We start from the raw sequence: 14,170 nt of genomic DNA on the forward strand, positions 1-14,170 counted from the left end.
CTTCCTTCCTTCCTTCCTTCCTTCCTTCCTTCCTTCCTTCCTTCCTTTCTTCCTACTTCTTCTTCTTCTTCTTCTTCTTCTTCTTCTTCTTCTTCTTCTTCTTCTTCTTCTTCTTCTTCTTCTTCTTCTTCTTCTCCTCCTCTCTCACTTTTGTTTCTTTCTCTCCTTCTCTCTGTCTCTCTCCTCTTCTTTGTATCTCTCTCTCCTCTGTCTCTTCTTTTTTTCTCTCTCTATGTCTGTCTCTCTCTTTCCCTCATTATAAATCAGGGAACAGAGGAACATATCCAGAAATGAAAATAGTCTTTTTGAATAATTAATTAATTTATTTTTAGTGTTTAACATTCATTTACACAAGATTTTGAGTGCTAAATTTTCTCCCCATGTGTCCCCTCCCCAAACCCCAAGATAACATACATTCTGATTATCCCCTTCCTCTTGTCTGCCCTCCTTTTTATCAACCCCCCTTATCCCTTTCCCTGTACTTTCTCTCATAAGGCAAGATAGATTTCTATACCCCATTGCCTGTATATCTTATTTCCCAGTTGTATGTAAAAACTAATTTTCACATTTGCTTTTGAAACTTTGAGTTCCAAATTCTCTCCCTTCTTCCTTCCCCAGGCACCCTCATTGAGAAGGTAAGCAATTTAAAATAGATTATACATGTGTAGTTATGCAAAACACTTCCATAATAGTCACATTGTGAAAGACTAACTATATTTCCCTTCTTCCTATCCTGCCTCCTACTTATTCTATTTTCTCCTTTGACCCTGTCCCTTTTCAAAAGTGTTTGCTTCTGACTACCCTCTCCCCCACTCTACCCTTCCTTCTGTTGTCTCCCCCCACCTCCATCCTCTTTCCCCTTATTTCCCCGTAGGGTAGGATACACAATGGAGTGTGTATGTTATTCCCTCCTTAAACAAAATCTGATTAATATTCACTCATTTCCTCTCACTTTCCCCTCTCTTCTTCACCATTGGGAAAACTTTTTTCTTGCCTTTTTGTGTGAGATAATTTACCCCATTCTATCTCTCACTCAGAAATGAAAATAGTCTGAAACCAGACAATATACCCCAAATAAGATCAAATCAATGAATTCAATAGAGTTAAAATGAAAGAAAATTGTCCTAAGTGTTGTGAGACAAAATATAGACTTTCACTTGGCATATGAAACCCTCTCTCTGTTAGTCACATAAGAAAACTTAAGGTCTAACATAGGTGTGCAAATAATATGGATTGAGTTTGCCAACAAACTTGGCACTCTATATGCTTCTGTAGCCCAGCCCTTTGATTTTCTCTGAGAGAAAATGGATTCTCAAGGAGGTTAGATAAATTCCAGAAAGTCATATAGCTGATAACTCAGTTTTTAAAATGTTTTTCAGGAGACTCAACAAGTTTCCCAAAATTAATTCTGCCACTCCTTTGGATTCAGTAAGAGAAAGGGGCTAAAATTCTATATGGTGATAACATAGTATTAAGACTTCCTTAGCAGATTATCCTGTGGCCATATCAGCTCACCCAGAAAAAAAAAACTCTCTTCCTTTCTGTTTAATTTAAAGAACTTTGCATATGATATCCCAATGGAAATGGTAGTGGAGGGAATCTGTGGGAACAAAATATAATCATAGAATTATAGCTAAAAGTAATCACAAAAAAAGCTAAATTAAAAGAGGAAAGAAAAAAATATATAAAAGGAAAAATGGAGGAAAACATTTAGCCTAACAAACATACTTTAAATGTAAATGATTATAAACCCAACAAAATTAAAGAGAGTGGCAGAAAAAAAAATAGAAGGAAGATCTCAGCGATCTTTTGTATATAAGAAAGACAGTAAAATTTAAAGACACAAAACCGAAAAGAGATTGTGGAAAAAATTTCTTATGAATTGTGAGACTTTCTCCCTCATCTCTTCTCTCCTCCCAAAAAGAATATAATCATAATTATGGATAAAAGTAAAAAAATAACAATATCACAATAGAAAGGGAAACTATTATGCTTACATGAAGTATAGATAATGAATCAATATCAGTAATGATCATGTTCATCAAACGTCATGACATTTAGATTAATGAAGCAAAACTTAGCTAAAATATTAAAATATATATTATGAGTAACACAACCATTATAGGTAACAAATATTTTTTTCAGAGTCAGAAAAAAGGAAAACAGAAAAGACTGCAACCAAATTAAAATTGATAGACATGCCATTTTTTGAATGTATATTTTAAGATATACCTCTTTTCAGCATCAAATGGTACTCAAAAGCTTGCATAGGTTTTGTCAAAATATGGCATTAAGCATAATGAGAGAATTATTTATAAAAATGTAAAACATACAGATTAACAAAATATGAAATTTATTCTGTAATCAATTCAATCTCAGAAAATGAAACTGAACTAGCTGCAAAGATAATAAAAGGAAAAATTAAAACTCTTGTCCACACATATTTGCAGGTGAATCCTATCAATTTTTAAAAGAACAACTTATTTATTTGAAAAGAAGATAGAAAGGAAAATACCTTACCAATCTGCTTTTATGAGGTAAATATGGTCCCAATATCTAAGCTAGTAAAACATAAAGCAATGAAAAAGGACTATAGACCAATATCATTCATGATTATCAATACAAAACTTTAAAATAAAATCCTGGAAAATGTAGTTTATTAAAAGATCATTCCCTCTGCTCAAGATGATTATACATCAGGTTTAAATTATGATTCAACATAAGGAAAACTATTGATATAATCAATTTGCAAAGAAAAACATCCTAAAACACATTATCAGTAAATCATCTGACAAAATACATCATTTAAAAATGATTCAAAAGTATGTAACTAAAACCTAAAGCTTGCATATTACAAAAGTAAATTATCAGAATAATTTCCAATACATTTAGCAGTAGAACAAGGATACTTCCTTTCTATGACTGATTTGTTGTATTCCTAGAAATACTAAAATAACAATTATACAAGAGGAACTTTAGGAAAGAACAGGGGAAAAACATTCTTATTGGCTGATAGCATGATGGCAGTAGCAGAGGTGAGTAAAAATCTTTGACCATTTAGTGACTTCTGGGGGATTACTCCCCTTCTTATACATGGTACAACTAGATACATTCACCTTTCTCTATATCCAGAAAGTCATGATAGGACTAAAAATAATTTATAATTTTTTGGATAGCCGTTCATATCTTAACTCATCTATTTAGGAATAAAATTTGGTTGTAAATATTCCTCTGTCTTTGTATAAACACATACATACATATATACATACATAATACCTACATATACACACCCATATACATACATAATGACAGAAATTTTATTAGTGGGATTTAGGTCTTTATTTTGTGATGTTACTTATGAAAAATTACTTATGAAAGCACAAAATCTTCTGGTAAGCAATCATACATGAGAATATACTTTTCAAATCCAGAGTTGGTATGTTGGTTCAATTTTCCTTTTTTTTTTAGAGCACAGATATTCCATATCCTACCTTTATTAATTAGGATACGTTAGCTCTGGCTTCTATGTTCAACCCTGAGACCTTAAAGCTTCAATTTATTCATTTGAAATATGTGGGGATTATCCTAGGTTATTTCTAAGGACCATTCTAGGTCTAATGTTGTATCATATAAGATCATTTGAGATTTTTTTGGACTGTTACATATTGCTAATCATTAAATATCATATTTTTGTCCAAAGTCTAAGTTAATCAAACAGACTGCTTTCCTTTGTTTAAAAAATACCTTCTCCTGTGTCAGTGACTACAGAGAACAGATAAGGCTGGAAGCAGGACTTCCACTTATCTTGGGACATATTCCATATGGTAGGGAAACAGACATCCTGAGACCATAAATTCCAATGGACACTGTTTTATTCATTGTCCTGTCAATTTGTACTTTTGGTCAAGATACTTCCTTTCTCATGATATGGATAGTAATCTATGAAGATCATAAATTTGTGTGACACAGTCACCCTGAACTGGGATGGTTCTAAAGTATATTTAAGCTTTCTCATTCTTTTGTTCAGCAGTTAGAACTTAGCTTCTAACTCCTTGTACAAGTTTTAAGGGAATAAAATGAAATAACTGTATATGGATAGTTTGTCTACTTTAATCAACTTTTTCAGGTTAACAATATGTATTCTCTTACTGCCTTGCGTGCCCTTCTCTTCTCTGACACTGACAACCACTCTAGAGCAGGTCTTATCACCTAAGATCTTGATTACTGCAATAGCCTTCTGGTAGGTGTGCCTGGCTCAAGACTCTCCCTGTTACAAACCACTCTTCATTTAGCCATAAGAGCAGTTTTTCTAAAATCCAGGTCTGATTATATCATATCTCCCACTCAATAAACTCCATTACCTTTTTTATTGTCCCCAGGAACAAATACAAATTGCTCTGTTTCGCATAGCCCTTCATAACTTAGTCCCTTCATATGTTCTCTTCAACATGTGTTCTTTAGTTCAATGATAGTGGTCTCCCGCCTGTTTCACAAAAAAGATACTGTATCTCATGGCTCTGAGCCATGCCTGGAATACTTCCCTTCTCTCCAGTAACTTCTAACCTCTCTGGTTTCCTTTCAGTCCCAACTAAAATCCCACCTTTTACAGGAAGTCTTCCCTAGTCTCTTTCAATTCCAGTTCTTTCTTTCTTTTAATTATTTTCTATTTATCCAGTATACAGCTTTCTTTGAAAAAAAGTGTTTACATAATGTCTTCTTCAAAAGATTGTAAGCTCCTTGAGGGCAGACTTTTGCCTCTTTTTGAATCCCCAACACTTAGCACAGTGTCTGGCACATATTAAGTGCTTAATAAATATTTATTAAGTGAATCTATAGGTACATGGACACAGATCATAGAAAAGCTAGCTAATCAAACTCTTGTCCTAATCTCATTTGTGCTCATGCTGTAAACCAGTGTTTCCCAACCAAAGTGTTAGAGCACACTCCAAACTCCTCATCCTCATTCCTATGTCAGAGTCAGACTTTCCTCTGGTGTTGGCTACAGAAATCATCAAAAGGGGGCATATCAGAATGGATGATTTTTGTCTTTTTAATAAAGTTTCTTTTATCTAATTCCTGGCCTCCAGCTTCCTGAGTCAGAACTGAGCTGAAGTTCACCTGTCACAACTTGACAGTGTAGCCTTTTGAAGGATTAGTTCTCTTTCAAATGTGCCAGTGCCAACTGCCATGTCTCTGACAAGTGTATCCTGGAATGAGAAATGTTGAGTTCTGAAGTCCTGATAACTATTTTGAAAATTATATTGTAATGACACGTTTGGATTTAATGTAAATATGTGTGCACACACACATGTACACGTATGTATACACGTTTCCATAGACACATGTATATGTGTTTATATATACATATATGCACATATTTCATCTTTCTAGCAACTTCAAAAGACTCCCTCTGAAATGAATCTTCTCAGAGGCCATATAGTTTCATATTCTAAGCTCATTTCAAATTTACTCAATTCAAATGATAAATGAAAGCTTCAGGGCCTACATTTAGATATTAACTTTCAATTTAAAACTGCTCAGAAAGAAAAAGCTTTCTGATTGTTTTCTCAAATCATAAGTTAAGTCTCAAACCTAGAAAATAAATTGTTGCTTGCCTCTGAATGCAGACAAAAGTATTTTCTTTGTTCAGGGATACCTGCCTAAGGGATAGAGGCAATGTTCATTTGAAATCTGCTCTACCACATGCTTTCCAGAAGGGTATATCTTGATAGAACCTTATGATTTTTCTTCATTTGAAACTACTAACTGGGCCTAATTACAATTCTTTCCCTATGCTTTTTAATTTGTTGTAAAATATATGTTTTTCTCCTTTTCTCTTTCACCTTCTTTTCCTCTTTTACCATCCCTTATTCTTTCATTCAAATTTATATTTTCATATATGTATATGCATTCATACATCTCTGTATATATATATATATATATATATACATATGTAAGGAAGGAGGTCAATTGAGTGAATAAATCACCCCAACCCACTTAGACTGAAAATTTTGTTAGGTGAAAATACATAGCAATTAAATCAATCAAAGATGAGAACTGGATCTGAGCAAGCACTAAACATCTTCAATATTTAATTTATGTGGGATAAGAACTATCTTCATATTGATTGAAGAACTTGGTCATGATATCCTGTGGGTCTTAAACTAGTAAGCTAGTTTAGAATCAGCCAATGAAATACCTGGCAACAGAGAAGAATATTCTAGTTAACTTCTAATAATAGACTGGGGGAGGAGAAGAGTTTTAGCCTTAGTTTCTCTCGCACCTTCTCTTTCTTAAATGGGAAGAGAACTTTATGAACTTCTAATGACCAAAAGGATTTGAGACTTCTCCACTAGGACTTAATAATAAAGAGTATCAGTATCTACATTTGCAGACAATCAGACTGTACTCAATAATGAAAGGTAACTTTAGGAAACTATAAGGGGGGAAGATGGCAGAGTAGAAGCACAAACTTGCCATGAGCTCCCACTCCAATCACTTCCAATACATGTAAAAAAATGACTCTAAACAAACTTTAGAGCTACAGAACCCACAAAGTGACAGAGAGAAACAAATCTTCTGAGCAGCCTGGCAGGCAGACAGAAAGAGTCAATAGCACTGAGATGGGAGCTAAGCAGAGTCTTTCATGAACTGCTTGGTTCTGGCCCCAGGGCAACCCAGAATCAGCTGTGGCCACAGTAGACTTCAGGAGATTGAATCAACAGAAGCTGTGGAAGTTCCAAGACTTCTCAACCCATAAATGCCAAAGAAAAAGGAAAATATCAGTGTGGAACTCTTTTGGAACAGGGGGTGGGGAATGGAAGAGAAGGGTCTGACCCCTACACCCGGGTTGAGAAGCAGTAGAGGCCTGGTGGCTGAGCAGACCCTACATGGTTGCCTCAGGGACTCCTTGACTGCAGATCATGGGGTCCAAGTGATGACTCAAAGGGTAATAGCTCTTGCTTTAATCTGCTTGGATCTGGATCATGATCTTTGGTGGTGGTCCTGGAGTTTGAAGCCAGTGAGCCCAAAGTTGTGGGGGCTGTAGAGGAAGAGCCCTCCTAATAGCTCCAGAAGTTGGCAAAACCCCAACAATATGGAACAAAGCTCTCTCCATTATGGAAGCAGAGTTTTTCCATGGCAAACAGCTCAAAAGCCAAGTAATTGACTGGCAAGATGAGCAAGCAGAGAAAGCACAAACAGGCCAGACAATCCTTTTTTGAGGACAAAAAGTATTAAGGCATAGAGTGGAAGAAACACAGCAAAGTCAGAACTCCTGCATCAAATGCCTCCAAGAAAAAATATGAATTGGTTACAGGCCATGGAGGAGCTCAAGAAGGATTTTGAAAATCAAGTAAGAGAAGGGAAGGGAAGGGAAATGAGAATGATGCAAGATAATTATGAAAAGAGAGCCAAAATTCTGCTAAAGGAGACACAAAAATTCACAGAAGAAAACAGCACCTTGAAAATACACTAAATAAAATAGCAAAAGAGATCCCAAAAGACAATGAAGTGAAGGATGCCTTAAAAAGCCAAATTGCCCAGATGGAAAAAAAATATTTGCAAAAACCCACTGAAGAGAATAATTCCTTCAAAATTAGATTGGAGTAAATGGAAGCTAATGACTTTATGGGAAATAAAAACACTATAGAACATCCAAACAAATGAAAAAAAAAGAAGGCAATATTAAATATCTTCATTGGAAAAGCTACTGACATGGAAAATAGATCCAGTAGAGATAATTTAAAAATTATCGGGCTACCTGAAAGCCATGATCAAAAAAGAGCCTAGACATCATCCTTCAAGATATTCTCAAAGAGGGGGACACTGGGTGGCACAGTGAGTAAAGCACCAGCCCGAGTCAGGAGGACCCGAGTTCGGTTCTGGCCTCAGACACTTAACCCCCACACAAAAATCCTAGCCATGTAACCTTGGGAAAGTTACTTAACCCCAATTGCCCTCCAAAAAGCAAAATAAAAAAGACATTCTCAAAGAAAAGTGCCCTGATATTCTAGAACCAGTGGGGAAAATAGAAAGTGAAAAAATTCACCAATTGCCTCTTGAAAAGGATACCAAAAAGAAAACTCCTAGGATTATCATAGCCAAATTCCAGAGTTCCTGGGACAAGGAGAAAATATTACAAGCTGCCAGGAAGAAACATTTGAGTATTGTGGAAACATAATCAGAATAACTCAAGATCTTGCAGCTTCTACCGTAAGGTTTCAGAGGGCTTGGAATATGATATTCCAGCAGTCAAAGGAGCTAGGACTAAAACCAAGTATCACCTACCCAGCAAAACTGAGTATAATACTTTAGGGGAAAATATCCTTCAGTGAAATAGAGGACTTTCAAGTATTCTTGATGAATAAACCAGAGATGAACAGAAAATCTGACTTTCAAATACAAGAATCAAGAGAAACATGAGAAGGTAAACAGGAAAAATAAATCATAAGGAACTTATTAAAATTGAACTATTCACATAAATAAATGGAAAAATGATAATTGTAACTCATGAGGCTTTTCTCAGTATGAAGACATAGGCAGGTAATATATATGTATATATACACATATATGTATGTATAGGAGGGTGCATGTATGTATCAATACATATGTGAGTGTGTGTATATGTTTGTACATGTAAACATAGAGAGAGGGCACAGTATTTGTTGAATGGGAAGGGTCAATATCTAAAAAATAAAGTTAAGATGTGAGAGAGGAATATAATGAGAGAAAGACAAAGGGAGAGGCAGAATTGGGTTAATTATCCCACATAAATGAGGCAAGATAAAACTGTTACAAGTGGAGGGGAAGAGCAGGAATGTGAAAGGGAATGGGTTAAACTTACTCTCCCTGAATTTGGCTTAAGGAGGGAATAACATACACACTCTTTTGGGTAACTTGCCCTATAGGAAAGTAGGGGGGAAGGGTCTAAAAAGGTATATATAAGGGTGGGCAAATTGGGGGAGAAGGTAGTTAAAAGCACACATCTTGAAAAGGCACATTCAAAGCAGAAAATGGAATAAGTGGGGGGTAGAATAGGATGGGGGGAAATATAGTTTTTCTTTCACAATATGACAACTATGGCAATGGTTTGGGTAAGTGCACATGTTCAACCTATATTGAATTGCTTATCTTCCCAGTTGGGGGGATATTTTCCCCCTAGTAAGGAGGAAGGGAAAAAATCTGGAACTCCAAGTTTTCAAAACAAATGTTTAAAAAAATTTTTTTTACATGCAACTGGGAAATAAGATATATAGGCCCTGGGGTATAGGGGTCTGTCTTGCCTTGCTAGAAAGTTAGGGGGTTAATGGGGAGGATATAGCAGAGAACAGATTGGGGAAAAGGGTATTCAGTGGGCTTGCTATTTTGGGGTATGGTTGGAGAAAGATGAGGAGAAAAATTATAACTCAAAATCTTGTGGAAATGAATGTTGAGAACTAAAAAGGAATTAATTAATTAACTAATTTTTACAAAAAAAATCCATCTTGCCCTACTAGAAAGTTAGAGGGGGCATGGGGGAGGATATAAGAGAAAGCAGATTAGGGGAAGGGGTATTCAGTATGCTTTCTATCTTGGGGTAGGGGGTAGGGGAAAGACGGAGAGAAAATTTGTAATTCAAAATCTTGTGGAAATGAATGTTGAAAACTAAAAACAGGGGCGGCCAGGTGGCTCAGCGAGTAAGAGCACCGGCTCCAGTGTTGGGATGACCTGGATCAAATCTGGGCTCATATACTTAGCACCACACGCAGAAATAACTGGCCGTGCAACCTTGAGCAAGTTACTTAACCCCAATTGCTTAAAAAAAAAGAAAAAAAAACTAAAAACAAATTTTAAAAAATAAGAAAAAATCAATAATCAATGCTGGAGTGTTTGTGGGAAGATAGAGGCATTAGTGTATTATTGGTGGAGCTGTGAATCAGTACAACCCTTTTGGAAATCAGTTTGCAGTTTTGCCAATAAAATGACTAAAATGTTAAAAAAAAAAACAAGTACAAAAAACCAAAGTATATGAAATATGCCTAAAGAATGGGAGAAAAAAAGCTTTTATCATGCAAACGCTTTGCCACATATACTTGACTCCTCTTTAACTTGGACCCTCTATGTATCTGTGAGAGCTTATGCCACAAACTTTGGGGCATATATATTTTGTACCAAATTTTCTTCCTATACTATACCAACTTCCTAAATGCCCTTTTCTGAAAGTTAATTAAGTATGCCAGACTAGTTGATATTCATTGATAGTCATGGAAGGATAAAGATGGGGGATTTTTAGCTATAACACTAGAAAGATACCATCTACTTCCTCTGAGTTAGACCTAGAACTCTGATGAAGTATATTAGCTGAGCTCTTGAGGCCCACCCTGGTCAGTGAGCTTGAGGGCTGGGAGAATAACTCCTATTTCTGTTTAGGGCAACACAATCCTCCCAGTTCCTCAGGCTCAAAAGCCTGAATCATCCTTGACTCCTTACCATTTTTCACCCTCCACATCCAATCTATTGCCAAGGTCTCTTGATTTCACCTTTGAAACATCTCTTAAACAGTCTCCCTTCTCTCCACAAATATTGTCACCATCTTGGTACAGACCCTTATCACTCATGCCTAGAATATTCTAATAGTTTGCTGCTAGGTCTGCCTGCCTCAAGTCACTCCTTACTCTAATCCAACTTTCAGTTAACAACGTGAATTTTCTAAAGCAAAGATCAGAATTTATCATCTCCCCAAACCTCTAAATAAACTCCAGTGGCTCCCTCCTACCTCTGGGATGAAATATAAAAAATCTTTTTGACATCTGAAGACCTTCATAATATAATTGCCTTCTACCTTTCTAGTCTTTATACACCTTACTTACTCCCTGCTATGTATTCTTTGACCTAGTGACACTGGTCTCCTTGGTGTTCCATGAAAAAGACACTATGTTTTTTCACCTCTGGGCATTTTTCTTGCTGTCACCTAAATCTAGAAATAGCCATCTCTACCTATTAGCTTCACTTCAAGTCTCAATTAAAATATCATCTTCCAAAGGAAGCTTTTCCTAACTCCTCTTAATCATAATGCCTTCCCCTTTTAAAATTATTTCCTGTTTTTCCTGTATGTACCTTGTTTGTACAAATTTCTTTGCTTGTTATCTTCTCCATTTGATTGAGAGTTCCTTGAGCACAGGTATTGTCTTTTATCCTTTTTTTCTGTCACCAGCATTTAGCAGTATCTGACACATAGTAGTCAATAAGGCATTTCCAAAGTCACTTTGTTATTTTTAGAACTTGGTAGTATATGAGGGGCTATCTTGTTTTCTATAAATTTAGTCATAGATAATAAAGCTTGAGATGTACAATGATAAATCTTCTATTATGTGGAAATATTGATGAAGTAGTTAATAAAAAAATATATGTAGCAGTCGGACCAAGTGCTTGTAATATTTTTTTTCTGTTTTCTTTTGTTATGTTTTCCCTCTTCAGCTTAAATGCCAAGCAGAAATTTCAAGTACCCAATGACCATAAAGTAACTGAAAATTCTGAGTTCTTCATATGTCAATCCATAAACATTTCTTAAGTGCTTACTATGTGTCTGGCATGCATTAAAGGTCGAACTTGGCAACTGGCAATTTCCCAACAGGGATTGGTTGATAACTATTTAATGTAATAGCAGTTACTAGTAAGGACATGCCGATGTAGAATTAGAGTTGGAATGGAACTTTGATTAATCCAGTTAAAATCTGTCCACTTACAGATGATGAAGCAAGATATAGAGATGTTGTTATGTAACTTTCCCAAGGTAACACAGCTAACAAACAGAAGTAACGATTTGAGCAAATTTTCTCAGATTACAAGTCCAAAATTCTTTCCACTGTTATAATTCAAAACAACAACATCAAGAAAAACATCTTGAATTAAACACAATTGAAAAAATTGAGGAATGAAAAAAAGAAGCTGAAGTCATCAATCCAATGAGTAAATGAGTAGGCTGGGAAAAGAGTGCTACGACAAGCAAAATCTGTAGGTATTAAACATCACCCAGTTTCTGGGCTACTATATGTCCCAGCACTTATCAGTGGCAACTTAGATGACTTAACAAGGATTATATATTTTAATTGTTTCTTTTATGTATTGTCTTCTATAAGATAGCATTTTATTACACATTGAATAGGTATCTCTGGGTAAGTATGCTTGGCATAAGAACAATAAGCTCACATGATAAATGTTACTAGGTTTGGAATTTAGTGGTGATGGGATTGCTAAGCCTGGTTATGGACAGAAAAAATCTTTAAGAAATTGTTGAGGTGGTTGCTGAAGCACTGTTATAGGTATTTTAGTCATGGAGAAGGGCAGGGGGGCCACAAAATTTTGATCAAGTTTTTTTTTTCCTGTTTTCAAAAAGAGAAAGAAGATGGATTTCAAAATTATACACTGATAATCTGGGTTTCAATTCCTCACAAAATTAGAGTATATAATTTTAATTTTTAAAAATTTATTCCCTTTTAGTTTTCAACATTCATTTCCACAAGATTTTGAGTTACAACTTTTTCTCTCCATCTTTCTCCTACCCCTCACCCCAAGATAGCGAGCCTACTAAATTTCCCATCCCCCAATCTGTTCTCTCTTATATTCTCCCACATCACCCCCCCTAACTATTTAGTAGGGCAAGATAGATTTCTGTGCCCCAGTGCCTGAATATCTTATTTCCCAGTCATATGTGAAAAACAAAATATTTTGAACACTTCTTTTAAAACTTTGAGTTCCACATTTTTTCCCTTTTCCCCTCTTCACCTGCCACCACTGGGAAGATAAGCAATTCAATATAGGTTTTACATGTGTAGTTACCCAAATGATTTCTATATTAGTTATATTGTTAAAGAAAACTATATTCCCCTCCATCCTATCCTTTCCCCCATTTATTCTATTCTCTCCTTTGATCCTCTCTTTTCAAAAATGTTTGCTTCTAACTACCCTCTCCCCTAATCTGCCCTCCCTTCTATCATCCTCCCCTCTTTTTCCCTACCCCTCTATAATCCTGTAGAGTAAGATACCCAATTGAGTGTGCATGTTTTTCCCTCCTTAAGCAAATTCAATGAGAATAAGGTTGTCCCATTCCCTTTCACCTTCCTGCTATTTGCCTCCATTGTAACAGTTTTCTCGGTCATCTTTTATGTAAGATAATTTACCCTAATCTATCTCTCCCTTTCTCCTTCTCCAAATAAATTCCTCTCTCACATTTCAATTTTATTTTTTAGATATTATACCTTCATATTCAACTCATTCTGTGCCCTCTATGTATATATGAACATATATATGCCCACACTCACATATATTTATTGTAGCGGCAAGCAGCCCAAGTGTCCTCAGGGTTTGCTGCCAATACAGGTTCTTGGATCTGCTTTGATAAAGGAAAGCAACTCAAAATGGGTTAACAAGCTTACTTTAATCAGTTAGACATATATCGTTTACCTTGTTCAGGGGAAAAAGGTCAGCACCCCGAACTTCAAAGTACACAGACAGAATTATCCAGACAGAAACAGATCTAATAGACAGATTTCAAACTGTCCAACCATTACATCCATACCCAATCAACATCTGGGTTTCAACATCTGGATTTTTCAAAGCCGGGGGGTATCCAGACAACGGCTTCCCAGAATCCATATCAAATCAAAGAACACTTCTCAAAGTGAGCCCCCCAAACAAAGCCTCACATTAGGGCTTATGTAGCCTTCTCCTGGCTCAGAGAATGTAACAACCTTTTGAACCCACTGGCCAATCAAAAAGTATCTACTGAAAAACAAGCCTCCCACCCCAGGCTCCAGGTGCACTTTAGCCTAGGGGCAGGGAAGATCTTTAAAATTTACATTCCCATTACATTTATATACACATTTACCCTCCTATACATATACATATATATATGTATACACACACACACGTATATATATTTATATATTCCCTTCAACTGTGTTCATAGTGAGAAAAATCTTATGAGTTAAAATTATTATTTTTCCATGTAGGAATGTAAATACTTCAACTTTAAAATTTCCTTATGATTTCTTTTTCCTATTTACCTTTTCATGCTTCTCTTGTTTCTTGTATTTGAAAGTCAAATTTTCTGTTGAGCTCTGGCATTTTCATCAAGAATGCATGAAAGTCCTCTATTTCATTGAATGACCATATTTTTCCCTGTAGCATT

Source organism: Petaurus breviceps, unplaced genomic scaffold, assembly GCF_028583685.1.
Source record: "Petaurus breviceps papuanus isolate PSGF00001 unplaced genomic scaffold, PetGlider_PUasm1.0 175, whole genome shotgun sequence".
NCBI classification, from domain to species: Eukaryota; Metazoa; Chordata; class Mammalia; order Diprotodontia; family Petauridae; genus Petaurus; species Petaurus breviceps.